The sequence below is a fragment of the Schistocerca serialis genome, chromosome 1, assembly GCF_023864345.2.
Source record: "Schistocerca serialis cubense isolate TAMUIC-IGC-003099 chromosome 1, iqSchSeri2.2, whole genome shotgun sequence".
Taxonomy (NCBI): domain Eukaryota; kingdom Metazoa; phylum Arthropoda; class Insecta; order Orthoptera; family Acrididae; genus Schistocerca; species Schistocerca serialis.
In genome coordinates, this window is record NC_064638.1 from 822,142,118 (window position 1) to 822,166,154 (window position 24,037).

Here is a 24,037-nt window from a genome sequence, read left to right on the forward strand (position 1 = left end):
GGTGACTTCTTATGCCCGAAGTCCTCGACTGCCATTGCTGATAATCATTATTCAAAATTTAAACATTGGATAGTTTCGAACTCGGGATCCATGACGTTTTTATTACTGTTCAGAGTCGATGCCAAGGTGTTCCTTGAATTGCTTTAAATCGCGTCAGAACTTATCAAGACTATCGCAATAGTCTCCACAGGTGAGGTGCACCGGAATACAGAACTGCAATGACCAACATGGATTAGCCACGACCTGCTTACTCTTCCTAAGCGCGCTTCCCTTGGCTGCTAAGTAAGTTCGGTATTCACACTGTATGAGGGAGAGAGGCCAATAAGAGTAGTTCGCAACGAGGACATCATGACGTACAAGAGCCTGCCACCACTTAAACAACTGTCAGTAATGCAACTGCTGGCGCCAAACGGCGCTAGTTACAGAATTGCTGCAGCCAAACTGATTACTTTTTGTCTGTTTTGCCTCAAAAACTTTCTTACTGGTTTGATGCGGAATTCCACAACTTCACCTCCAAAGTTAATCTCTTCATGCAAAAGAAGCGTCTCCAACTCCTTGCCTTATGTTATCCAATGTTCGTCTATCAATGGCTCAAATGGCTCTGAGCGCTATGGGACTTAACTTCTGAGGTCATCAGTCCCCTAGAACTTAGAACTACTTAAACCAAACTAACCTAAGGACATCACACACATCCATGCCCGAGGCAGGATTCGAACCTGCGACCGTAGTGGTCGCGCGGTTCCAGACTGTAGCGCCTACAACCGCTCGGCCACCCTGTCCGGCGTTCGTCTATCCCTGCACTTTTCACCCCCTACGGCTCGCTATAGTACCGCACGTTTTTCGCCTGCGCCTATTATGAGAATGTACGTCTGGCAATCAGTATTGTATGCAAGTGATTTATGGACTTTTGGGTAACCAGAGAACAGGAATACCATTGACAATATCTGAAAGGTTGTGCTACAGCAGAATGTTGAAAATAATGGCAACTCAAAAGGTAAGAATCTTGTCCCTTCTTCTAATTAGTGTTTTACACAAATCCCTTCACCCGCCAGTTCTGTGGAGACGCTTCTCATTTTTCATCGTATCAATACTCTAAATTTTCGGAACCCTTCTGTAACACCACATCTCAAACGCTTTAACTCTCTTGTTTACGTACATTTCTCGATATACATACATCATAAAAAGTTTTGCATCACCCCGGTTCCTAAAACTCCTGAAGATAGACGTTGACTGTGGATATTGTATCAAAGACACAATCTCTTTGAATGTTCACAGATGTCAATAAACCCGCGTTCAATCCCGCGTCCGGCCATCCTGATTTAGGTTTTCCGTGATTTCTCTAAATCTCTCCAGGCAAATGACGGGATAGCTCCTTTGAAAGGGCACGGCCGACTTCCTTCCCAGTCCTTCCCTAGTCCGATGAGACCGACGACCTCGTAGTTTGGTCTCTTCCCCCAAAACAACCCAACCCCACAACAACTAAACCCCTCCCAAAGATGTAAACAACCATGCATGAGCAGCGCCAAGACGGAAGTGGTCCGAAAGCCGATCAGTTCCAGTCATCCCACCAGGAAGGAGGTACACGACTCGTGTTGTCTGTAGTTCAACCATGCCTAGACGGTCAATACCGCGGTTCAGTCGCTTCCGCATTGTCACTTTGTGCCAGGAAGGGCTCTCAACAAGGTAAGTGCCCAGGCGTCTCGGAGTGAAGCAAAGCGATGTTGTTCGGACATGGAGGAGATACAGAGAGACAGGAACTGTCGATGACATGCCTCGCTCAGGCCGCCCAAGAGCTACTACTGGAGTGGATGACCGCTATCTACGAATTATGGCTCGGAGGAACCCTGACAGCAATGCCACCATGTTGAATAGTGCTTTTCGTGCAGCCACAGGACGTCGTGTTACGACTCAAACTGTGCACAGTAGGCTGCATGATGCGCAGCTTCACTCCCGACGTCCATGGCGAGGTCCATCTTTGCAACCACGACATAATGCAGCGCGGTACAGGTGGGCCCGGAAACGTGCCGAATGGACCGCTCAGGATTGGCATCACGTTCTCTTCACCGATCAGTGTCGCATATGCCTTCAACCAGACAATCGTCGGAGGCGTGTTTGGAGGCATCCCTGTCAGGCTGAACGCCTTAGACACACTGTCCAGCGAGTGCAGCAAGGTGTAGGGTTCCTTCTGTTTTGGGGTGGTATTATGCGGGGACGACGTACGCCGCTGGTGGTCATGGAAGGCGCCGTAACGGCTGTACGATACGTGAATGCCATCCTCATACTAGTAGTGCAACCATATCGGCAGTACATTGGCGAGGCATTCGTCTTCATGGACGACAGTTCGCACCCCATCGTGCACATCTTGAGAGTGACTTCCTTCAGGATAACGTCATCCCTCGACTAGAGTGCCCAGCATGTTCTCCAGACATGAACCGTATCGAACAAGCCTGGGACAGATTGCACTTCGGTCTGGAACCGCGCGACCGCTACGGTCGCAGGTTCGAATCCTGCTTCGGGCATGGATGTGTGTGGTGTCCTTAGGTTTGTTAGCTTTAAGTAGTTCTAAGTTCTAGGGGACTGATGACCTCAGATGTTAAGTCCCATTGTGCTCAGAGCCATTTGAACCATTTTTTGATAGATTGCAAAGGGCTGTTTATGGACGACGTGGCCCACCAACCACTCTGAGAGATGTACGCCGAATCGCCGTTGAGGAGTGGGACAATCGGGACCGACAGTACCTTGATGAACTTGTAGATCGTATACCACGACGAATACATGGATGCATCAATGCAAGAGGGCATGCTACTGGGTATTAGAGGTACGGTAACGGTGTGTACAGAAATCTGGACCACCACCTCTGAGGGTCTCGCTGCGTGGTGCTACAACATGCAATGTGTGGATTTCATGGGCAATAAAATGGGCGGAAATGATGTTTATGTTGATCCCTATTCCAATTTTCTGTACAGGTTCCGGAACTCTCGGAACAGAAGTAACGACGCAAAAGTTTCTTTGATGTGTGTATTTCACTGCAGCAGTGTTTTCCAGGAGGACATTCAGAGAAATTTCTTTTCTAAATTAAGGGTATCATGACGCTAGTAGATCTCTTTTTATGAGGATTGTTCAGTTTGTTTGCACTAGTCTTGCTTCGTCGATCATCCGTTATTTTGCTTCCAAGACAGGAGGATTCATTTTACTTAATCTATTATGTGGTCCCCAAGTTGACTGTTGAGCTTGTCACTAATATCAGCCCTCCAAATCCTCGTCACTGTGTCTTTCTCTAAGTAACTCTCATTTGTTAGACTGTTCATGCCATTCAACGTGTCATGTGGTTTAACCTCTTTTACGGAGGATAGTGATGCCAATACAAAATCTTACCATTGACAGCCCACCACCTCAAATTTAAATCCTACAGCTGAACCTTCCTTTTACTTCCTTCATTACTTCTCGAATATAGAGGATCAACAGCAGAGGGGGAAACAGAAGACCGCAACGTTGCCTTACGCCCTTTTCAAACCGAGCACATCTCACTCGGTCTATCCCTAAAGTTCTGTTTTCGTTCTATTTCCTATCACGAGTGGGAAATTTGAGGAAACGTTTCTGCAAAAAGCTGGTTGATAACCTGTGCAAGTTTCATTAATTCCTACTATAGTTAATAAGACACAGAAAAGTTAAATTATATCACACGATACACTACCTAATCAAAAACGCCTGGACAGATATTAGTGCACACTAACATTGGGCGTCTCCACCCTCCTTGTTTATGACTGCTTGAACTCTGCTCTCAACGTTTTCAGTAATGTCCCTGAGCGTCTGTGGAAGAACACCGTCATTCTTTACACCACCTCAAGAATCGGTTAGTACTCACTGCAGAAATGTGTGTCTCATGAGGAGCGCCCGAGAGTTGTATCCAGTTCTTTTTAACATGCTACACCTAGTCTTTGTGCTAGCTGGACTGCTGGCAGTGTTTTGGTACCCACAAGTGAATCCTTCTGCTGATTTCATGCGATTTTCTACAGCAGCCCATCGTAATCCTCAACGGTCCCTGTCCTTCTGTACACGAAGTCTGCATGGTCTTGGTTTAATTGTTGTTGTTCCTCTTTCGCATTTCCACTTCATAATCACACCACCAATCGTCATAATCAAAGTTTTTTAGACTCGATAGCTACTTGGGTCGCTTTAGAAGGGCTGAAATGTCCCTGATGGATTTGTTCTTTAGCTTAAATCCACTGATTAGTCCACGTTCGAAGTCATGAAGCTCTCCTGACCGAGCCATTCTACTGTCCACTAATAACACAATTCTCGTTGAGTCCTTTATACTGCCGGATACGTTCCTCTGATGTCTAGTAGTCAATTCCGCTTTAAATACGGGGATACGGATATAGTTGATTAGATAGTGTGTACGACTAACATCAAGTAATGAGTGAAATATGGAAAGTAGAAAGACTTAAATTCTTAGGAGAGTGAAGATAACTGGATGGATGTATAGATTTATGGGCTTAAACTGTCCAAATTAAAAGATCATCGATCTCCCAATCCTTTGTGTAACAAGCTGGGAACTGTCCCCAGAGAGGAAAGACACAAAAGACAAGTCTTGATGAACCTGATTAGCTGAGAATCAAGAAAACCGAGAGGCAGAATCAAATGGAACTAAGAGAGGTGTAAAAGCGTGAAGGGGGAAGAACTGCTTCGCCCAGAAAGCAAATGGAGGCCCGTGGTACACGCCATGCGATGGGAGACGAAACCTCTGAATCCAACAGGTGCTTCTACACCCTCCATTACCACAAGAAAGCTAGCAACACAGCCAAGTTAATAAAATCTCAGGAAAGAGAACAACAACGACGAGAGAGTAAACCAACGACAGATATAAAACGATAAGATGAATTAAAAGGTGGGAAGGGCAGGAGCCAGGCCAGATCACAAAGCCAGGTCAGCAATGGGCCCTCTAGCTTGGAGCTGGTAACGGTGTAACCCTCCAATCCGTCAAGCGATCGACGTGGCTAATGTGTCCTATGTCACAGAGAGGAGTAGAAACCACTTTCACAAGGTAAAACGTAAAACCAAATCACGTGCTTTGGCATCGATCCCCTAGCATCAGAGGCAGCGTGTCAGTAAGTTTAAGGTTTCGCCATAATGTGGCAAAATCAGCGCAGTCCTGTAGGACGTGGGCCACCATCAGATGGGCGCCACATCGACAGTGGAGTGGGTTCTCACGTCAGAAACTGTGCCCAATGTGAAGCCAACAGAGAATATTAGACTTCCCGTGAGAAGCATGAAGGGAAGACTGTCACATATTCGTGGCCTGCTTTATGGTTCGCAGTTTATTTGGAGAAACCAGGCCACACCAGTCTCTGTTTCAAGCTTCCAACAAGTGAAGGTGTACTGTCGACTGAAGATCCAGTTCCAGCACCCTTATCTCCAAAGTCGGCATCCAAATAGCCAACTTGGCCAACTGGTCAGTGTGTTCATTCTCTGGGATCCCAAAGTCGCCAGGGATCTGTACAAAGACGACTGACCTTCCAGCTTGGTATGTATCAGAAAGGAGATCCTGGATAGTAACAATCAATAGATGTCGAGGCCAGCACTGGTTGATAGCCTGGAGACGACCCTAGGAGTCATTTCCGATTAAGAACGTGTTGTCGGTGCAAGAACAAATGTGCCTGAGGACTTAAGCGATGGTCACTAACTCTGCAATGAATACACTGCATCTATTCGACAGGGAGCATAGTTCACTGCGCACTGCATGTGTGTAGGGCAAACCAGTTCGTCCATTGGTCATAGAGCCATCAGTGTACACCTCTTTCAAACCCAGAAATGCATCATGGAGAGCCATGAACAGATAGCGAAAAACTACCACGAGATCAACAGTCTTTCATCGAAAGAATACACCAAGGCAGAACTGAGGATGTGGTGCGCACTATGAGGGTGTAATCAGAGGCAAGTGTGGAGGTAGCTGGAGTTCCGAGGAGAGATCATGTATGCGAACTGCAATCGATTCCAGACTTCGCCTTCTGTTGCAGGAGGTAGTTCTCCCTACTAGGAAAAAGAACATGGTACTTTGGATGCTCAGGGAAGCAGTTAATATGTACGGCACAGGCGAACAGCTGCTGTTGGCGTCTGATCTGAAGGGAGGGGGACTCCAGCCTCCAAGAGTATGAAGTTAACAGGACTGGTCTGAAAGACACTTATTAAAATCAGACCTCACAATGGTGTATCGCGTGCAGCATTCACAATGCCGAAGGCTTTGCCGAGCATGTGACAAATTCCCATAATCAAGGTGGGACAGGATCGGAGCTTTATAGAGCCGCATGACTGTAGAGCAGTGTGCACCCCAGCTGGCGTTAATGAGATGGCGAAGAGCATTAAGGTGTTACTAGGACGTTTTCTTACATTGACGAAGATGGAGAATCCACATCAAGTGGGCATGAAGGCCAGTCCCAAAAACGGAAAGACTCCACCACATTTAATATTTGTTCGTAGAAGTAGAGATGTAGATGTAGATTTACAGATTGACAGCGACAGAAGTGCATGATGAATGTCTTGTCAGCTGAAACCCTGAAGCCATACATGAGAACTCAGTACTGTATTTTTCATATGGTACCCAGCAGTCGCCCTTCAGCAACACCCTCTGTTTAGAAGCAACAGTAAATGCAAAAATCGTCTGCGTACGGAAGGGTGACACTGTAGACCACACTGCTGCAGCTATTCTATTGATAGCCATTAGAAAAGGGGGCATCGTCAATACAGATCCCTCTGGGACCACATTCTCTTGTGTATGTGAGGTACTGTGGGAAGAGCCCACTGGAACTCAGAGTGATCATTGTAACAAGAAGTTGCGTCCAAAAATCAGGAGCAGGCTCCAAAACCCCACTAATGTAGGAAATTACGATGTTTTGGTGTTATAACCCGTTTACTAGTCGAAGAAGACAGCGATAAGATGCTAACGTTGGGCAAAAACTCACTGGTTAGTAGACTCCAGGCAGACTAAAATGTCAGCAGTAGAACGGTCTTGGTGACAACAACCCTGTGATGGAGTCAAAAGATCTTGAGATTCAAGGTATCAACACAGCCACTGGACCACCATATATTTGAGCAGCTTGCACAGAACAGTAGTGAGACTAACTGGGTAATAGCCGTCCACCTCCAGGGGGTGCTTTCACGGTGTCAGTACAATCACACTTTCTCGCCACTGTGACGGGAACTCGCCCTCGCTCTGGATATGGCTGAAAATCCTAAGGATGCGACATTGGCAATCCACTGAAAAGTGTTTGAAAGTTTGACTGTCGATGCAGCTTGGATCCGGAGGCATGTTGGGGTAAAGGCTGAGGAATTCCTACTCATTGAATGGAGCGTTATATTGCTCCACGTGATGATCGATGAAGGTAAGAGAATTCGTCCACCTAGTGTTTGAGTGTATGTAATGCAGGCTGCAGACAGCACCATTCAGAGAGATATGAGGTACAGTTGAGTCTGGAGTCAGAGAGATATGAGGGACTGGAGCCCATAGAGGTGTCGAATCTTTGCCTGAATTTGAGGGAGACGTACACGGTCCAATGGGAGGAGCTTAACATTTCAGCACTCTCGTTTCTGTCGTTTTATCAGGTGGCCGACCCGGGCATGGAGTCATTTAAACAGGCGATGAGGTAATCCATCAACGGATGTAGCTTATGGTGTTGGAGATCCCGTCTGCGATCTCTAATGGCCAAAGCGATTTCAAGTGTCCATCAAGGTACTGTCTTCCGACAGGGATGTTCCAAGATCAGCACCTCAATATGGCGGGGTGAAAAGAGCGATGGCAGAGACGAAGGCATCCCAACCAGCTTTGCTGAGAGCCGATCTGGGTGGACTCTCAGGTGAGAGACGTCGAGGAGAGTCAAGGCGATTGAAAAATGACCAATGTCAGACAAGTCATGGTGGACTCTCCAGTGTAAGGAGAGGCGGAGACCTGAGCTGTAAATGGAAAGAACGATGTCAGCCTAAGACCCAAACCCCACAATGAAGTGTGTAGAAACATTGGTACTCAAGAGGCACAGATCGACCTCAGCGAGCAGTTTTCGACTGTTTTACTGTGGCCAGTGGTCGTAGTTCCACCCCCACTAAGGGTTGTAGGCACTGAAGTCACCTGGCAGTGGGAATGATGGGGAAGCTGAGACAACAGTGCAGACAAGGCATTCTGGGACACATACCTAGTAACTGTTGTGAGGGGAATACACATTGTTGTTGTTGTTGTGGTCTTCAGTCCAGAGACTGGTTTGATGCAGCTATCCTGTGCAAGCTTCTTCATCTCTCAGTACCTACTGCTACCTACATCCTTCTGAATCTGCTTTGTGTATTCTTGATCTCCCTCTACGATTTTTACCCTCCACGCTGACCTTCAATATTAAGCTGATGATCCCTTGATGCCTCAGAACATGTCCTACCAATCGATCCCTTCTTCTAGTCAGGTTGTGCCACAAATTTCTCTTCTCCCCAATCCTATGCAATACCTCCTCATTAGTTATGTGATCTACCTCAGATCCTCCGATGTCGTATGAATTAGCACGTGCTCACTGTATACAGAGGCCAGAACATATCTGCAAAAACCGTGCGAAAATCTTCAACAGCCACGATAGCCGCAGAGAGAAGGGTTGTAATATAGCCCCTGTTTTCAGAACAAAGTTCTGGTAGACTGTTAGTTGTTCTATGGCAGGATGGCGCCGGCCGTTGTGGCCGAGCGGTTCTAGGCGCTTCAGTCCAGAACCGCGCTGCTGCTACGGTCGCAGGCTCGAATCCTGCCTCAGGCTTGGATGTGTGTGATGTCCTTAGGTTGGTTAGGTTTAAGTAGTTCTAGTCTAGGGGACTGATGACCTCAGATGTTAAGATCCATTTGAACCATTTATGGCAGGACGTTTTACAAGAGCTGCTGCGGGTGTGGAAACGACTGATTGATTTTGATTTGACCTATATTTTGAATAAAATTCCCACTGCATGTGTTACCGTTTTCTGGCCCTATTCTGAGTTAGTTAGGCGGTAAGCTGGATGATGTGTGACCTTGTGAAAATTCAGAAGAGTGCGACGAAATATATCTCTCAAAAATAATCGTACTTCGTATTAAAAGCAAATCAGAGAGAATGTTCTGAAGTAAATAATGAAAACAATGTAGCAATCATCACTTCGATGGAATTTATGCTTCACAACAGAAATAAATAACTGAAGCAAAGAATACACTGATACAGATAATAAGTGATACATGACAGGTATACATTATATGATTATTAACCCACTGTACCCCAAAGTATGATTATCATCAGCAGTTAGCTTAATATTACAAGTATGGACGTCTTAGTTTAAGAAAACAGGCGAGAGAAAGAGAAAGACGATTCCAAAGGACTTGAAAGGCAGCTCTATTGATTTATAAAAAAAAAGACAGACGAAAAAATGACATTGGTGTTACTTTATTGGGATCAGAGATGTTTCTCCATAATACTTAACTGAATCAATGAAATTTAGTATGTTACATCGTCAGGATTGCTGGGAATCAAGTTTCCTAAAGGAAGACGCAAAAATCAGCGGAAACGCTGAACAGACGTCTTAGCTCATCCAGGTGGCGGAAAAAATCGTTATAGTTCCACTGGAGGATCACGGTATCGGTATCATGTGGGGGGGTGTGAAGAGACCAAGAAGGCAGATCATGCCTAAGGGCCGTTTGTGAATAGAAACAGGAATGACATAAAAAGAAGCTATCGGAGGAGGAATAATTATCTACAATGAGAAGAAACTTTCGATCAAAGCAAAATTAAGAAATTAGCAGCCAGTGAGTCACCCTGAAGTTGATATTCAGCACAAAGTCTGAGACTTGTAAGAACTTGACTACTTAGTAGGCTAAAATCTGTGATACGAAGGTTTCTAAGAAGGATGTTGGGACTTCGAATAGCAGGATACTGTAAGTATAGAAGACGAGTGTGTATATCCAGCTAGAGAAGATATCGGACACTGGTATGAGGAGAAGGTATATATTCTATGGATACATTCTCAGAATTTACTTGAGGAGGTTCAAAAAATAGATAATGGCTTTTCTTGTGAGCTAGAGAAACAAAGTAAGATGGATTCAACAGCACAAAAGTATTTAGGAGCAATGGGAATACAGGAAGCAGTGACATACAAAAGGCTGCCTGTTAAGTAAAAAATATTTGGGTCTCACAAGTTTACAGGACACAATGAGACCCAGGACAGAAACACCATGTACAGAATTCAACGTGGCACCCACTTACTTAGGCACCTAAGGAGAGACAATCACATTCAGTTGCCCCCAACACCACTCAGGTGTGTTACTAACTAAAAGTAATTGCGTCTCCAACCTCATCACAGAAGGTTTACCCTGTAAGAAAGAGTAATTTTCTAAATCTGAATCATCAGACTCCTATGTCTCGAAGACTCACAGACAGTTCATGAGATCGACGAATTGGAGGTTATCAAGACTGAAAATAACGTATAAAATTACACTAAAACCTCCTCCGTTCACTTCTATCTACCGCACACAAAGATCATGGTTCACGCTCGAATGCAACCCAAAATACTTAAAACAAACATCACGTTAACACGTGTTAAGAGTGAAGCTATTTTATTTATCTCCGGTAATTCCCGTCTCCATACCTTCTCTCCCTTTGAAGCGCCAGAATTAGCTAAGTCTCAGTAACACCATTAGAAACGCCGAAGCTATTTACAGTCGCAGGAAACTACATGTTCTGCAGCCTTCCACCGAATTCCTTCTTCCGGCCCTAAATTAACTGCGCTGAATTGCCTTCGAGAGAAGCGTCTTTCCATTTTCTGCCCTTCCAGGGATTGTTCCTCTCCTCTTCATTCGTGCTGATTGCTAATTTACTCTTTATAGTGTGTCACCGTATTCCTCACTCACCATCCACCCTCGAACCGCTTACAGCAAACTAACACCCAGTCCCCATGCTTCCCATGTGCTCTCACACCCCAATATACATTTTTCTCTCTTAATGTTTCGATTAGCTGTCTCACCAAAGCCCATATAACCGAGGTCCTATTACTTACTCGGCTCCATTCTACTCCGACGACTTGCTAGGGTCTACTACGTGAATTTCCCATGTATCCGAAGCTAAAATTTGTCAAAAGTGCAGCCAGCAGTCAGGGATTTCCTTAAGTGGACTCGACTTTTGGAGTGTCGTAGTAGTAAAGAATAAATGTATCAAAAATTCATGCATGATGCACATTTCTTCACGCATCTCAGTGTTTATGACATCATATTTCTTGAACTATGTGTCGTACAGTGATATATCGGGTGGTTACAATTTAATTTTCTCTGTTTAACACGTTATAACACGGATACTAATTACCGAACGAGTACCAAACTTGGTAACATTAATGTCCAGAGTATGGGGAGCATGATTTCCTTGCGTCACAGCACCATGGATCAGTTCCAACTATGGCCACCAGGTGCCATGATCAGTCATCGTGATTCATAGTCTTACATAACTGACCAGTCGCAGTGCATTCGTTGACGTGTCAACATAATCTTGGACGAAAGGAACAGGACATTATTGGTAAAGCTCTGTTATCTAAACAACAGTAATGTGCAGCTGCAGTTCCGGCCGAAGTGGCCGTGCGGTTAAAGGCGCTGCAGTCTGGAACCGCAAGACCGCTACGGTCGCAGGTTCGAATCCTGCCTCGGGCATGGATGTTTGTGATGTCCTTAGGTTAGTTAGGTTTAACTAGTTCTAAGTTCTAGGGGACTAATGACCTCAGCAGTTGAGTCCCATAGTGCTCAGAGCCATTTGAACCATTTTTTTGCAGCTGCAGTTCTAGAATATTCCCTGCTGAAAGAATAACGGAAGGATCCTCTCTCTCCACCTGCTGTGCGGGGCATGACGAAGGAGTTTGAATCAACTGGAGGAGGCAGACGAAATGTTGCACCACAGGTGGTTGATAAAATCGCTGTTGCTATTAGATTAGATTAGATTTACTTTCATTCCAATTGATCCGTAGTGAGGAGGTCCTCCAGGATGTGGAACATGTCAGAAAAACAACAATACATGACAAATATTTAAACTAAAACAAATAAGCTAATGTACCATTCCACAGGTCCCAAGTGGAATGATCGTCATTTTTTAATGAACACTAAGAGTCATTTTACAAATACTATTGCACTGAATTTAAAATAAAAAAGTTTTATAATTATTTATAAGGTAAGAAACATGTAATACAACTACTGTAATGCTTATTTACAATGAACACATTACTGCACTGAAATGGTGCAGAAGTTAGATTATACTTACACACACACACACACACACACACAAATTTTCAGTGAACACATTACTGCACTGAAATTGTGCAGAAGTTATGTTGTACTTATATACAAATCAGTTGGTTTTCCTCAGAAATTCATCAATGGAGTAGAAGGAGTTGGCCACCAATAAATCCTTTAGGCTTCTCTTAAACTGAATTTCATTGGTTGTTAAGCTTTTTATGGCTGCTGGCAAGTTATTGAAAATGTGTGTTCCTGAATAATGCACACCTTTTTGTACAAGACTAAGTGACTTTAAATCCTTGTGAAGATTATTCTTATTTCTAGTATTGATTCCATGAATTGAGCTGTTGGTTCGAAAAAGTGATATATTTTTAATGACAAATTTCATTAAGGAATAAATATATTGGGAAGCTGTAGTTAGTATCCCTAGTTCCCTAAACAGGCTTCTGCAGGATGTTCTTGAGTTCACACCACATATAATTCTTACTGCACGTTTTTGTGCCCGGAAAACTTTAGCTTGGCTTGATGAATTACCCCAGAAAATAATCCCATATGACATTATGGAATGAAAGTAAGCATAGTATGCCAGCTTTTTCATTTTTATATCCCCTATGTCTGACAAAATTCGCATTGCAAACAGAGATTTGTTAAGACGCTTCAGCAGTTCTGTGGTGTGCTCCTCCCAGTTGAATTTATTATCAAGCTGTAATCCCAAGAATTTAACACCGTCCACTTCTTCTATCTTCTTGTCATCACATGTTAGACATATACTCTTGGGACACCCCTTACAAGTTCTGAACTGCATGTAGTGTGTTTTTTCAAAGTTTAGTGACAAAGAATTGGCTAGGAACCAGTGATTAATGTCTACAAATATTTTATTGGCTGATCTTTCTAAGACTACACTTGATTTGCTATTTATTGCAATGTTTGTATCATCAGCAAACAAAACAAACTTGGCATCTGGTAATGTTACTGATGAAAGGTCATTGATATACACAAGAAAAAGTAAGGGCCCCAAAATGGAACCTTGTGGGACCCCACATGTAATTAGTTCCCAGTTGGATGATGCCTGATAGCTTGATACATGTCTCTTTCCTAATAACACCCTTTGTTTCCTGCCAGAGATATAAGATTTGAACCATTTTGCAGCATTTCCTGTTACACTATAATATTCTAGTTTACTTAAAAGGATATTGTGATTTACACAGTCAAATGCCTTTGACAGATCACAAAATATACCAGTTGCCTGCAATTTTTTGTCTAATGAATTAAGTACATTTTCACTGTAAGTGTAGATAGCCTTCTCAATATCAGAACCTTTTAGAAATCCAAACTGTGACTTTGACAGTATGTTATTTGAGATAAGATGGTTATAAAGACGACTGTACATTACTTTTTCGAAAATTTTTGAGAATGCTGGCAACAGTGAAATTGGACGGAAATTTGATGCTATTTCTTTATCTCCCTTCTTAAACAGTGGCTTAACTTCAGCATATTTCAGCCATTCGGGAAATATTCCACTGATAAACGACTGGTTACACAGATAGCTTAATATGTTACTTAGCTCAGAATCACATTCTTTAATTAACTTTGTTGATATTTCATCATACCCACTAGATGTTTTTGATTTTAAAGATTTTATGATGGACATTATTTCTGTTGGGGTAGTGAGGGTCAAATTCATATTATGGAAGTTACTTGAAATGTCTGGTCTAAGGTAATCCATAGCAGCATCTACCGAACCTGACAACCCCATCTTTTCCGTAACAGTTATAAAATGTTTGTTAAAAAGTTCTGCAACACTATACACATCTGTCACCAATGCATCATTTACTCTTAATGCTATTTGTTCCTCTTCATGTCTGGTTCTACCGGTCTCCTCCTTCACTATATCCCATATTGTCTTTATTTTGTTATCTGATATGACTATCTTTTCCTTGTAATATATTTGCTTTGACATCCGTATTACAGTCTTTAATATTTTGCAGTATTTCTTATAATGTGCTATAGCATCAACATTGGAAATGTTTCGGATTGACAGACAGCACTGCGCGCAATTCCCGATCGTCAGACAGTGTATGTGCTGTGTCACAAAATTTAAATATCCCATGGTCCACTGCACGGAAGGTGCTTCGAACCATTCTAAAATGGTATCCGTACAATATCCATATCGTACACCAGCTTGTACCACAGGACGCACGACGACGTGTTGACTTCGCTCTCCACTTTCTCGCAGGCATTGAAGTTGACCCACCCTGCACCATCCTATGGACAGACGAAACTCATTTTCCTCTCTCGGTTGAGGTGAATTGCCGGTAGTAGGGACCTTCGCCTCCAGTCACTGTGCGTGATATTTCTCCGTAAGGTGAACGTGTCACCGTTTGATGTGGCTTCACGGCTACGTTCATCATTGGCCCATTCCTTTTTGAACAGCTTGGCGCTCAAGGATCAAAGACGATCAGTGTGACTGGCCAGCCTTACTGCGATATGTTTCGCCAGCATGTGTTACCCGCCCGACAGGAGAGAGATGCGTTGAACTCAACAGTTTTCATGCAAAATGCTCCACCGCACTTCGCTCGTGAAATTCGCCTTCGTCTCCGAAACACATTTGGAAACGATCGAATTATCAGCCTATCGTTTCCAAATGCTTGGCCGGTATGATCACCTAATCTCACTCCCTGTGATTTCTGGTTATGGGTTACCGGAAGGACAGGATTTACCAGGGGAAGATTCACACTTGTCCTGATCTGAAGCGCAGCATGTCAAAAGAGGTAATCAGCATATCTACGGACATGCTCGTTCTGCTGTGTAGAATGCAATCCTGCACTTTCAGACTCTTCTGGACACTGATGGGCGCCGTATTGAGCCGTTCTTGTAGCAGTAATGATACCGGTATGTAATGGTATGATTCACCGCAGTATCTCATTAAAAGTATTTTAATTGAATTGATTCTGCATTATTTCTCCTCTCCCTGTTCTTAACATTAATGCTACAAAGTTTGATCCTCGTACGGTAATTAGTTTCCGTTTTATAACGTTTTAAATAGAGGAAGTTTAACTATAACCGCCCGGTATTTGTGTACGTATATTCAGCGGCATATGTGAATAATGCTTGCGAAATATGTTGCGAATACAGTTATTAAAGAAATAATAAGTTTAAACGTCATGAATGATGAGGCAGTTTTTCACGTATTTCATTGCTTATGACGTCATATCTTCTGAACTCTGATAGGCGGTCGTTCTTACCACCCAGCGATTGTTGCCTGACTAAAGGATATGTGTACCAAATTTGGTTTAAAGCGGCCGAGTGGTTCAGGGGAGATGTGGAAATTACGTACACACATAAATGCAAAAATATGTATCGATTATGGAAAATGGTGTCATGACATCGTTAAAGAAGAATATATGAGTCACTTCCGAGCTTCGAACTCAAGGAAATTCCATAGCTGGGAAACTGGTGGGATGGAGGTGGTGGACCGGAGCGGCTTCCTGAACCCGCCTCTGTCTCTGAAGAAACTGAAAATTTAGAGACAATATTAGTCAACTGTTGCATTGTATTCGTTCTGGACTGGCCGATTCATAATTATGCGAGAGCCGCTGCAGTTATGTTTCATTATTTTTCAGAGGCTGTCAGGAAGTTATATTAAGAACCGCAGTTCCTGCGTGCTTTTGTGACGTCACGACTGCGCGATGAATTGTCTTCAATCAGTCAACAGCGCGATGCCAACGAAAAGGAAGCGGACGACAGCATAAAGTCCAGGCACCGTTGAGCAAGAAGGCGTATTCAGAGGAATAATCGTGCTGATTCATTTTATTTTCAGTAATTCTCTAAGTATGCGTTTTGAGTGAAACAGAGGCAGATTAATATTCTTTGGTTTTATTAGTCGCGCGTCAGATCCACTGCAGTCGCATGCCAAATACAGGGCCTCAGTTATGATTTTTAAACTGGTACATTACATTTTGCAGGGAATTTTTATTTTGGACAACCACATTTACATTAGTACTGTGCAATTCTCAATCATGTGCCTGGTAGTATGCTCATCTAACCCTCTTCAAGCAATTTCTCTACTGTTCCACTCTCGAAAAGCGGGCGAAAAAACGAACAATTAAATCTTTCCGTGCGAGGTCCAGTTCTCTTATTTCATTATGATGATCATTTCTCCCTATGTAGTTAGTCTCCAACAAAATTTTTTCGCATTCGGAAGAGACAGTTGGTGATTGAAATTCGTTGACACCATCTTACCGCAATGGAAAACACCTTAGATTTAATGGTAACCACCCCAATTCGTGTATCATACCTATGGCAGTCTCTCCCCTGTTTCTGCGATAGTACAAAACGAGTGGCCCTTTTTTGGACTTTTCCGATGTACACCGCCAGCTCTACCTGATACGTCCCATACCGTGAAGCAATACTCCAGAAGAGGACAGTCAAGCGTAGTGTAGGCAATCTCTTTAGCAGACCTGTGGCATTTTCTAAGTATTCTGCCAATAAATCATAGTAGATCTGTTGCATTTTCTAAGTATTCTTCCAATAAACTGCAGTACTTAGTTCTCTTTCCCCTCAATATTATCAATGTGATCGCTTCTACTCAAGGTATGTGTACTTCTAATCCCTAAGTATTTAGCTGAATTCACAGCCTTCAGATTTGTATGATTTATCATGGAAGAGAAACTTAACGTATTTCTATTAATACTCAGGTACATGGTCTCACACCTTCCGTTATTTAGGGCCAATTGCCTCCTTTTGCCCCATACATAAAAACAGAAATTAAATTTATAACATTCCTATCACTACTATCACTTGGCGGATTGTCCCCTTCCTTGGAGTTTTAATAAAATAACTTTTACTTTGGCAAATAGTTTTGATCCTCTAATGGCTTTAGTAGACGATAAATGATAACATCATCTGTAAAGAAACTAAGGTGGCTGCTCAGATTGTCTCTCAAATCATTTATATAGGTTACTTAGAAGTAGTAGAGGGCCTTATAACACTACTGTGGGTGAACGTCCGATATCACTTATGCCTTACTCGTTGGTTTTACGTTAGCTACTACGGACTGTGACCTTTCTAGTAGGAAATCACGAATCCATTCTCACAACTGAGAGGATACTCCGAAGGTACGAAGTCTGACTAGAAGTCGCTTGTGAGGAACGGTGAGAACAGCCTTCCGAAAATCTAAAAGTGTGGATTCATTTTGACATCCCCTGTCGATAGCATTCATTGTTTCGTCAGAATAAAGAAGTAGTGAACGATATTCCGTCATACCTCTTATTGCGGTTATTGACGAGAGGAAAATCACTGTATTACTGAACTGTAGCACCCCGTATCTCACAACGTCAATGAACCTTTAATTAAATCCAGAAACACACTTTTAAGAAAGGGAACCGCCGAAAGGTACAGCATAGGTTTCGCTGCAAACACTGCTTTGAACGGGTTTTTCCTTGCTGTGTCGGGTATTCTCTATGCTGTTGTACATGCCCATGTAGATCAAACTGCCTTCCTACTCATCTACATCGCTGCACAACACATGTCTCCCTCACCGCGGTCGAGGTGCGACCGCAGACCATAGTAGGTCTCATCCTGTGGTGTATAACCAATGAAATATATACTGAAGTACCAAAGAAACTGTTACAAGCATGCTTATTCAAACAAAGAGATATATAAACAGGGAGAACACGGCCCTGCCGTCGCAACGCCTGTATAGGACAACAAGTGTCTGGCGCAGTTGTTAGATCGGTCACTGCTGCTAAAATGGCAGGTTATCAGGATCTGAGTGGCTTTGAAGTGATATTATAGCCGGTGCACGAGCGATGGGACACAGCATCTCCGAGGTAGTGATGAGCTGAGGATGTTCCCTAGGACTATTTCACGAGTGTACGGTGTATATCAGAAATCTGGTAATACATCAAATCTCCGACATCGCTGCGGCCGGAGAAAGATACTGCGAGAACGGGACCAACGACAACTGAAGAGAATCGTTCAGAGTGACAGAAGTGCAACCCTTAGGCAAATTGCTGCGGATTTCAATGCTGGGCCCTCAACAAGTGCAGGTTGCGAACCATTCAACGAAACATCAGCTATATAGGCTTTCGGAGCCGAAGGCCCATTCGTTTACCCTTGATGACTGTACGACACAAAGCTTTACGCTTCACCTGGGCCTGTCAACGCCTACATTGGACTGTTGATGACTGGAAACATATTGCCTGGTCGGACGAGTCTCGTTTCAGATTGTATCGAGGGAATGGAGGCCTACGGAAGGAGACAGCCTCATGAATCCATAGACCCTGCATGTCAGCAGGGGACTGTTCAAGCTGATGGAGGCTCTCTAATGATGTGGGGCGTCTGCAATTGGAGAGATATGGGACTCGTGATACGTCTAGATAGGACTCTGACAAGTGATACGTACGTAAGCATCCTGTCTGATCACCTGCATCCATTCTACATCTACATCTACATTTATATTCCGCAAGCCACCCAACGGTGTGTGGCGGTAGGCACTTAACGTGCCACTGTCATTACCTCCCTTTCCTGTTCCAGTCGCGTATGATTCGCGGGAAGAACGACTGCCGAAAAGCCTCCGTGCGCACTCGAATCTCTCTAATTTGACATTCGTGATCTCCTCGGGAGGTATAAGTAGGGGGAAGCAATATATTCGATACCTCATCCAGAAACGCACCCTCTCGAAACCTGGACCGCAAGCTACACCCCGATGTAGAACGCTTCTCTTGCAGAGTCTGCAACTTGAGTTTGTTAAACATCTCCGTAACGGTGTCACGCTTACCAAATAACCCTGTGACGAAACGCGCCGCTCTTCTTTGGATCTTCTCTATCTCCTCTGCCAACCCGACCTGGTACGGATCCCACACTGATGACCAATACTCAAGTGTAGGTCGAACGAGTGTTTTGTAAGCCATGTCCATTGTGCATTCCGACGGACTTGGGCAATTCCAGCAGGACAATGCGACACCGCACACGTCCAGAATTGCTACAGAGTGCCTCCAGGAACACTCTTCTGAGTTTAAACACTTCCGCTGGCCGCCAAACTTGTCAGACACGAACATTATTGAGGATATCTGAGACGTCTTGCAACTTGTTTTTTAGAAGAGATATCCGCACCTCGTACTCTTACTGATTTATGGACACCCCTGCAAGATTCATGGCGTCAGTTCTCTCCAGCACTACTTCAGACATTAGTCGAGTCCATGCCACTTCGTGTTGCGTCACTTCTACGTGCTCGCGGGGGCCCTACACAATATTAGGCAGGTGTACCAAACCGTTGGCTCTTCAGTGTAGATTCTGAGTTGAAACATCCCGACGAGTGCCCCCTAAAAGATGCTGCGAAAGAAAAGCGAATAAGATTGCAAAATATGAGAACGAAAGAATATTGAACAATGATAAAGAGTGGAGATAACCAAGTTGATCGGAACGAAAAGAAGAGGGAGAAGAAGAAGTATCCCAAGTGATATAAATATTTGAAATTTTTATTTATTTATTTTTATAAATGCGGCGGTAGTGCAGCGTTTATTCCTAACGCCGCCTTATTCATTGGCCGATTGCCAAAATCTTGGAGAGCGAGGCAGCAGGAATCGGCGGACGGCCGGTGACCTGGTGCAGTTAGCCACGCCCCCCTGCCCTGGACGGGTTTACGACGCGGACCGTACACGCAGGCTGCGCCGCCTGTGGAAGAGGGACTGCCCCGGCTGGACGTTGTCGGCAGCGGCGCGGCGGCGTGGAAAACTTGGCGCCTAAGGCGTCGGCAGCGGCAGCACCACGGCCTGGAGCAGTAGGCTGGACCTCTGGAGGCGGGCCGCGGCTTTCTTCCTGCGTTCGGGGGTGGGAGGCGCGCGCGGTTTGCAAGTTTAATTTCACGCCTCCCGCACGCGCGGCCACTCTCACCCCGCCGCTGTGTCCGTAACGAGGCACCCGGCCGGCCGGCCGCGCCGTGACGGTAATTGCAACGGCAGCTCCGGACTGCGGCGGCGCAGATCAAAGGGATTAGGCGAGCAGCCGGCGGCAGAAGAACGCAGCAACACCCCGCCGGCGCACAGCCTCCATTACCTCAGCCGCTCCACCAGGGCTCCGTAAGGCAACTGCCATTCCTCTCCGGCGAGAGTTGCGAGTGCAAGAAACGTTTGCTACAGAAATCTGAGACCCTGAGCGTGCACCCTTTTCTATCAAGCGAGGGAAGCGGCGCAGCGACTAAGACACTAAACATGTGAGGAGAGACCGTAAAATGCTAATTAAAGTGTTGACAAATTTTAAAAAAAAATTGTATAAGTGCGAGTAGCACACACACACACACTGAGAGCTTCATACAAACTTAATTATGTACGTAGGTAGTTCATCCGTCTCAGAAATAGAGAATCTACATCTACATTTATACTCCGCAAGCCACCTAACGGTGTGTGGCGGAGGGCACTTTACGTGCCACTGTCATTACCTCCCTTTCCTGTTCCAGTCGCGTATGGTTCTCGAGAAGAACGACTGCCGGAAAGCCTCCGTGCGTTCACGAATGTCTCTAATTTTACATTCGTGATCTCCTCGGCAGGTATAAGTAGGAGGAAGCAATATATTCGATACTTCATCCAAACACGCACCCTCTCGAAACCTGGACAGCAAGCTACACCACGACGCAGAGCGCCTCTCTTGCAGAGTCTGCCACTTGAGCTTGCTAAACATCTCCGTAAAGCTATCACGCTTACCAAATAACCCTGCGACGAATCGCGCCGCTCTTCTTTGGATCTTCTCTATCTTCTCCGTCAACCCGACCTGGTACGGATCCCACACTGATGAGCAATACTCAAGTATAGGTCGAACGAGTGTTTTGTAAGCCACCTCCTTTGTTGATGGACTACATTTTCTAAGGACTCTCCCACTGAATCTCAACCTGGTACCCGCCTTACCAACAATTAATTTTATATGATCATTCCACTTCAAATCGTTCCGCACGCACACTCCCAGATATTTTACAGAAGTAACTGCTACCAGTGTTTGTTCCGCTGTCATATAATCATACAATAAAGGATCCTTCTTTCTATGTATTCGCAATACATTATACTTGTCTATGATAAGGGTCAGTTGCCACTCCCTGCACCAAGTGCCTATTCGCTGCAGATCTTCCTGCATTTCGCTCCAATTTTCTAATGCTGCAACTTCTCTGTATACTACAGCATCATCCGCGAAAAGCCGCATGGAACTTCCGACACTATCTACTAGGTCATTTATATATATTGTGAAAAGCAATGGTCCCATAACACTCCCCTGTGGCACGCCAGAGGTCACTTTAACGTCTGTAGACGTCTCTCCGTTCAGAACAACATGCTGTGTTCTGTTTGCTAACAACTCTTCAATCCAGCCACACAGCTGGTCTGATATTCCCCGGGTTCCCGGGTTCGATTCCCGGCGGGGTCAGGGATTTTCTCTGCCTCGTGATGGCTGGGTGTTGTGTGCTGTCCTTAGGTTAGTTAGGTTTAAGTAGTTCTAAGTTCTAGGGGACTGATGACCATAGATGTTAAGTCCCATAGTGCTCCGAGCCATTTGAACCATCTGATATTCCGTAGGCTCTTACTTTGATTATCAGGTGACAGTGCGGAACTGTATCGATCGCCTTCCGGAAGGCAAGGAAACTGCCATCTACCTGGGAGCCTGTATCTAATATTTTCTGGGTCTCATGAACAAATAAATCGAGTTGGGTCTCACACGATCGCTGTTTCCGGAATCCGTGTTGATTCCTACAGAGTAGATTCTGGGTTTCCAGAAACGAAATGGTACGCGAGCAAAAAACATGTTCTAAAATTCTACAGCAGATCGACGTCAGAGATATAGGTCTATAGTTTTGCGCGTCTTCTCGACGACCCTTCTTGAAGACTGGGACTACCTGTGCTCTTTTCCAATCATTTGGAAATCTGAGCGATTTTTGACTGTTACCGATCCTGACATTATATCAGTCCCAGGAATTAGAGGTCTTTCGAGAATGTTGTAATCTTAATTTTATTTTAAACTTTTTGTGTGATTCTACACTTGCAATTGCAATTTTTCATTTCTTTTATTAATTTTGAACTGATATCAACATGGTGTGGCGATACAAGCGCTGTACAGTTTGAAAGATATAGATTCAAGCGAGTGTGCCGGGACGTACCCCAGTTCACTGTTAGTAGTTCCACCTCACCGTAACGCGTCTGTGCGTAGCTCGCAAGTATTGCACAATAATTAAGAATGAAATTAAAAATTAAAGTTGTTTTTTCAAACTTTGCCGACATATGCTTTAGTATAATAATGTTTAAACTGTCAAGTATCAGATTTATTATGTCAATATTTAACCTAAATACATCGTTTTAAGGAAAAAAATAAGTGGCGCTAAATAATAATTATAGGAAGCCAGAAATCGGTCGTAGTGTGGAGATGTATGTCAAAATTAAGTGGTACAAGTCTCGACGTGATTAAAGTAATATTTTGGTCAGAATCCACGTTTTTAAGGAAAATTGAAGGCGATAAATATTAGACTTAGAAATGTGAAACTTTGCGTGACACTTCAGTTCAACATAAAAGTGATAACTACGCTACCCCATTAAGCTACCTCTAATAGTTTTCGAGTAATTTATTGAGAACTAAATTTGGAACAAAAATGTCCTTATTTGTAATAGATTAAGTATGATGAAATCTATTAAATAATGCAGCTGTAACAAGTTTTAGGATATTGATGTTAATACCAACCAATACAAGGTCTCTTAAAGTTGTAGTTCAGAGGCCATGTTCTAATGTCAGTTCTGTTCTAAGAATTCTAGAAGGCAAAGTTTTAATGCAGGTGAGCAAAACTTTTTCTCTGATTTTAACCAACTTACCCACATTCATACAAAAATTATGAAGATTCTAAATTGATTCATGACATTGTTATTAAATATTGTGTGTCCGAGAAAGCGGCGGTTTAGAGACTGCTGCCGTGGGCATAGGGCGGATAACAGCAGGTGTTCCTTTGGCCATTCGCTGCGCCACATTTACACTCCTGGAAATTGAAATAAGAACACCGTGAATTCATTGTCCCAGGAAGGGGAAACTTTATTGACACATTCCTGGGGTCAGATACATCACATGATCACACTGACAGAACCACAAGCACATAGACACAGGCAACAGAGCATGCACAATGTCGGCACTAGTACAGTGTATATCCACCTTTCGCAGCAATGCAGGCTGCTATTCTCCCATGGAGACGATCGTAGAGATGCTGGATGTAGTCCTGTGGAACGGCTTGCCATGCCATTTCCACCTGGCGCCTCAGTTGGACCAGTATCGTGCTGGACGTGCAGACCGCGTGAGACGACGCTTCATCCAGTCCCAAACATGCTCAATGGGGGACAGATCCGGAGATCTTGCTGGCCAGGGTAGTTGACTTACACCTTCTAGAGCACGTTGGGTGGCACGGGATACATGAGGACATGCATTGTCCTGTTGGAACAGCAAGTTCCCTTGCCGGTCTAGGAATGGTAAAACGATGGGTTCGATGACGGTTTGGATGTACCGTGCACTATTCAGTGTCCTCTCGACGATCACCAGTGGTGTACGGCCAGTGTAGGAGATCGCTCCCCACACCATGATGCCGGGTGTTGGCCCTGTGTGCCTCGGTCGTATGCAGTCCTGATTGTGGCGCTCACCTGCACGGCGCCAAACACGCATTCGACCATCATTGGCACCAAGGCAGAAGCGACTCTCATCGCTGAAGACGACACGTCTCCATTCGTCCCTCCATTCACGCCTGTCGCGACACCACTGGAGGCGGGCTGCACG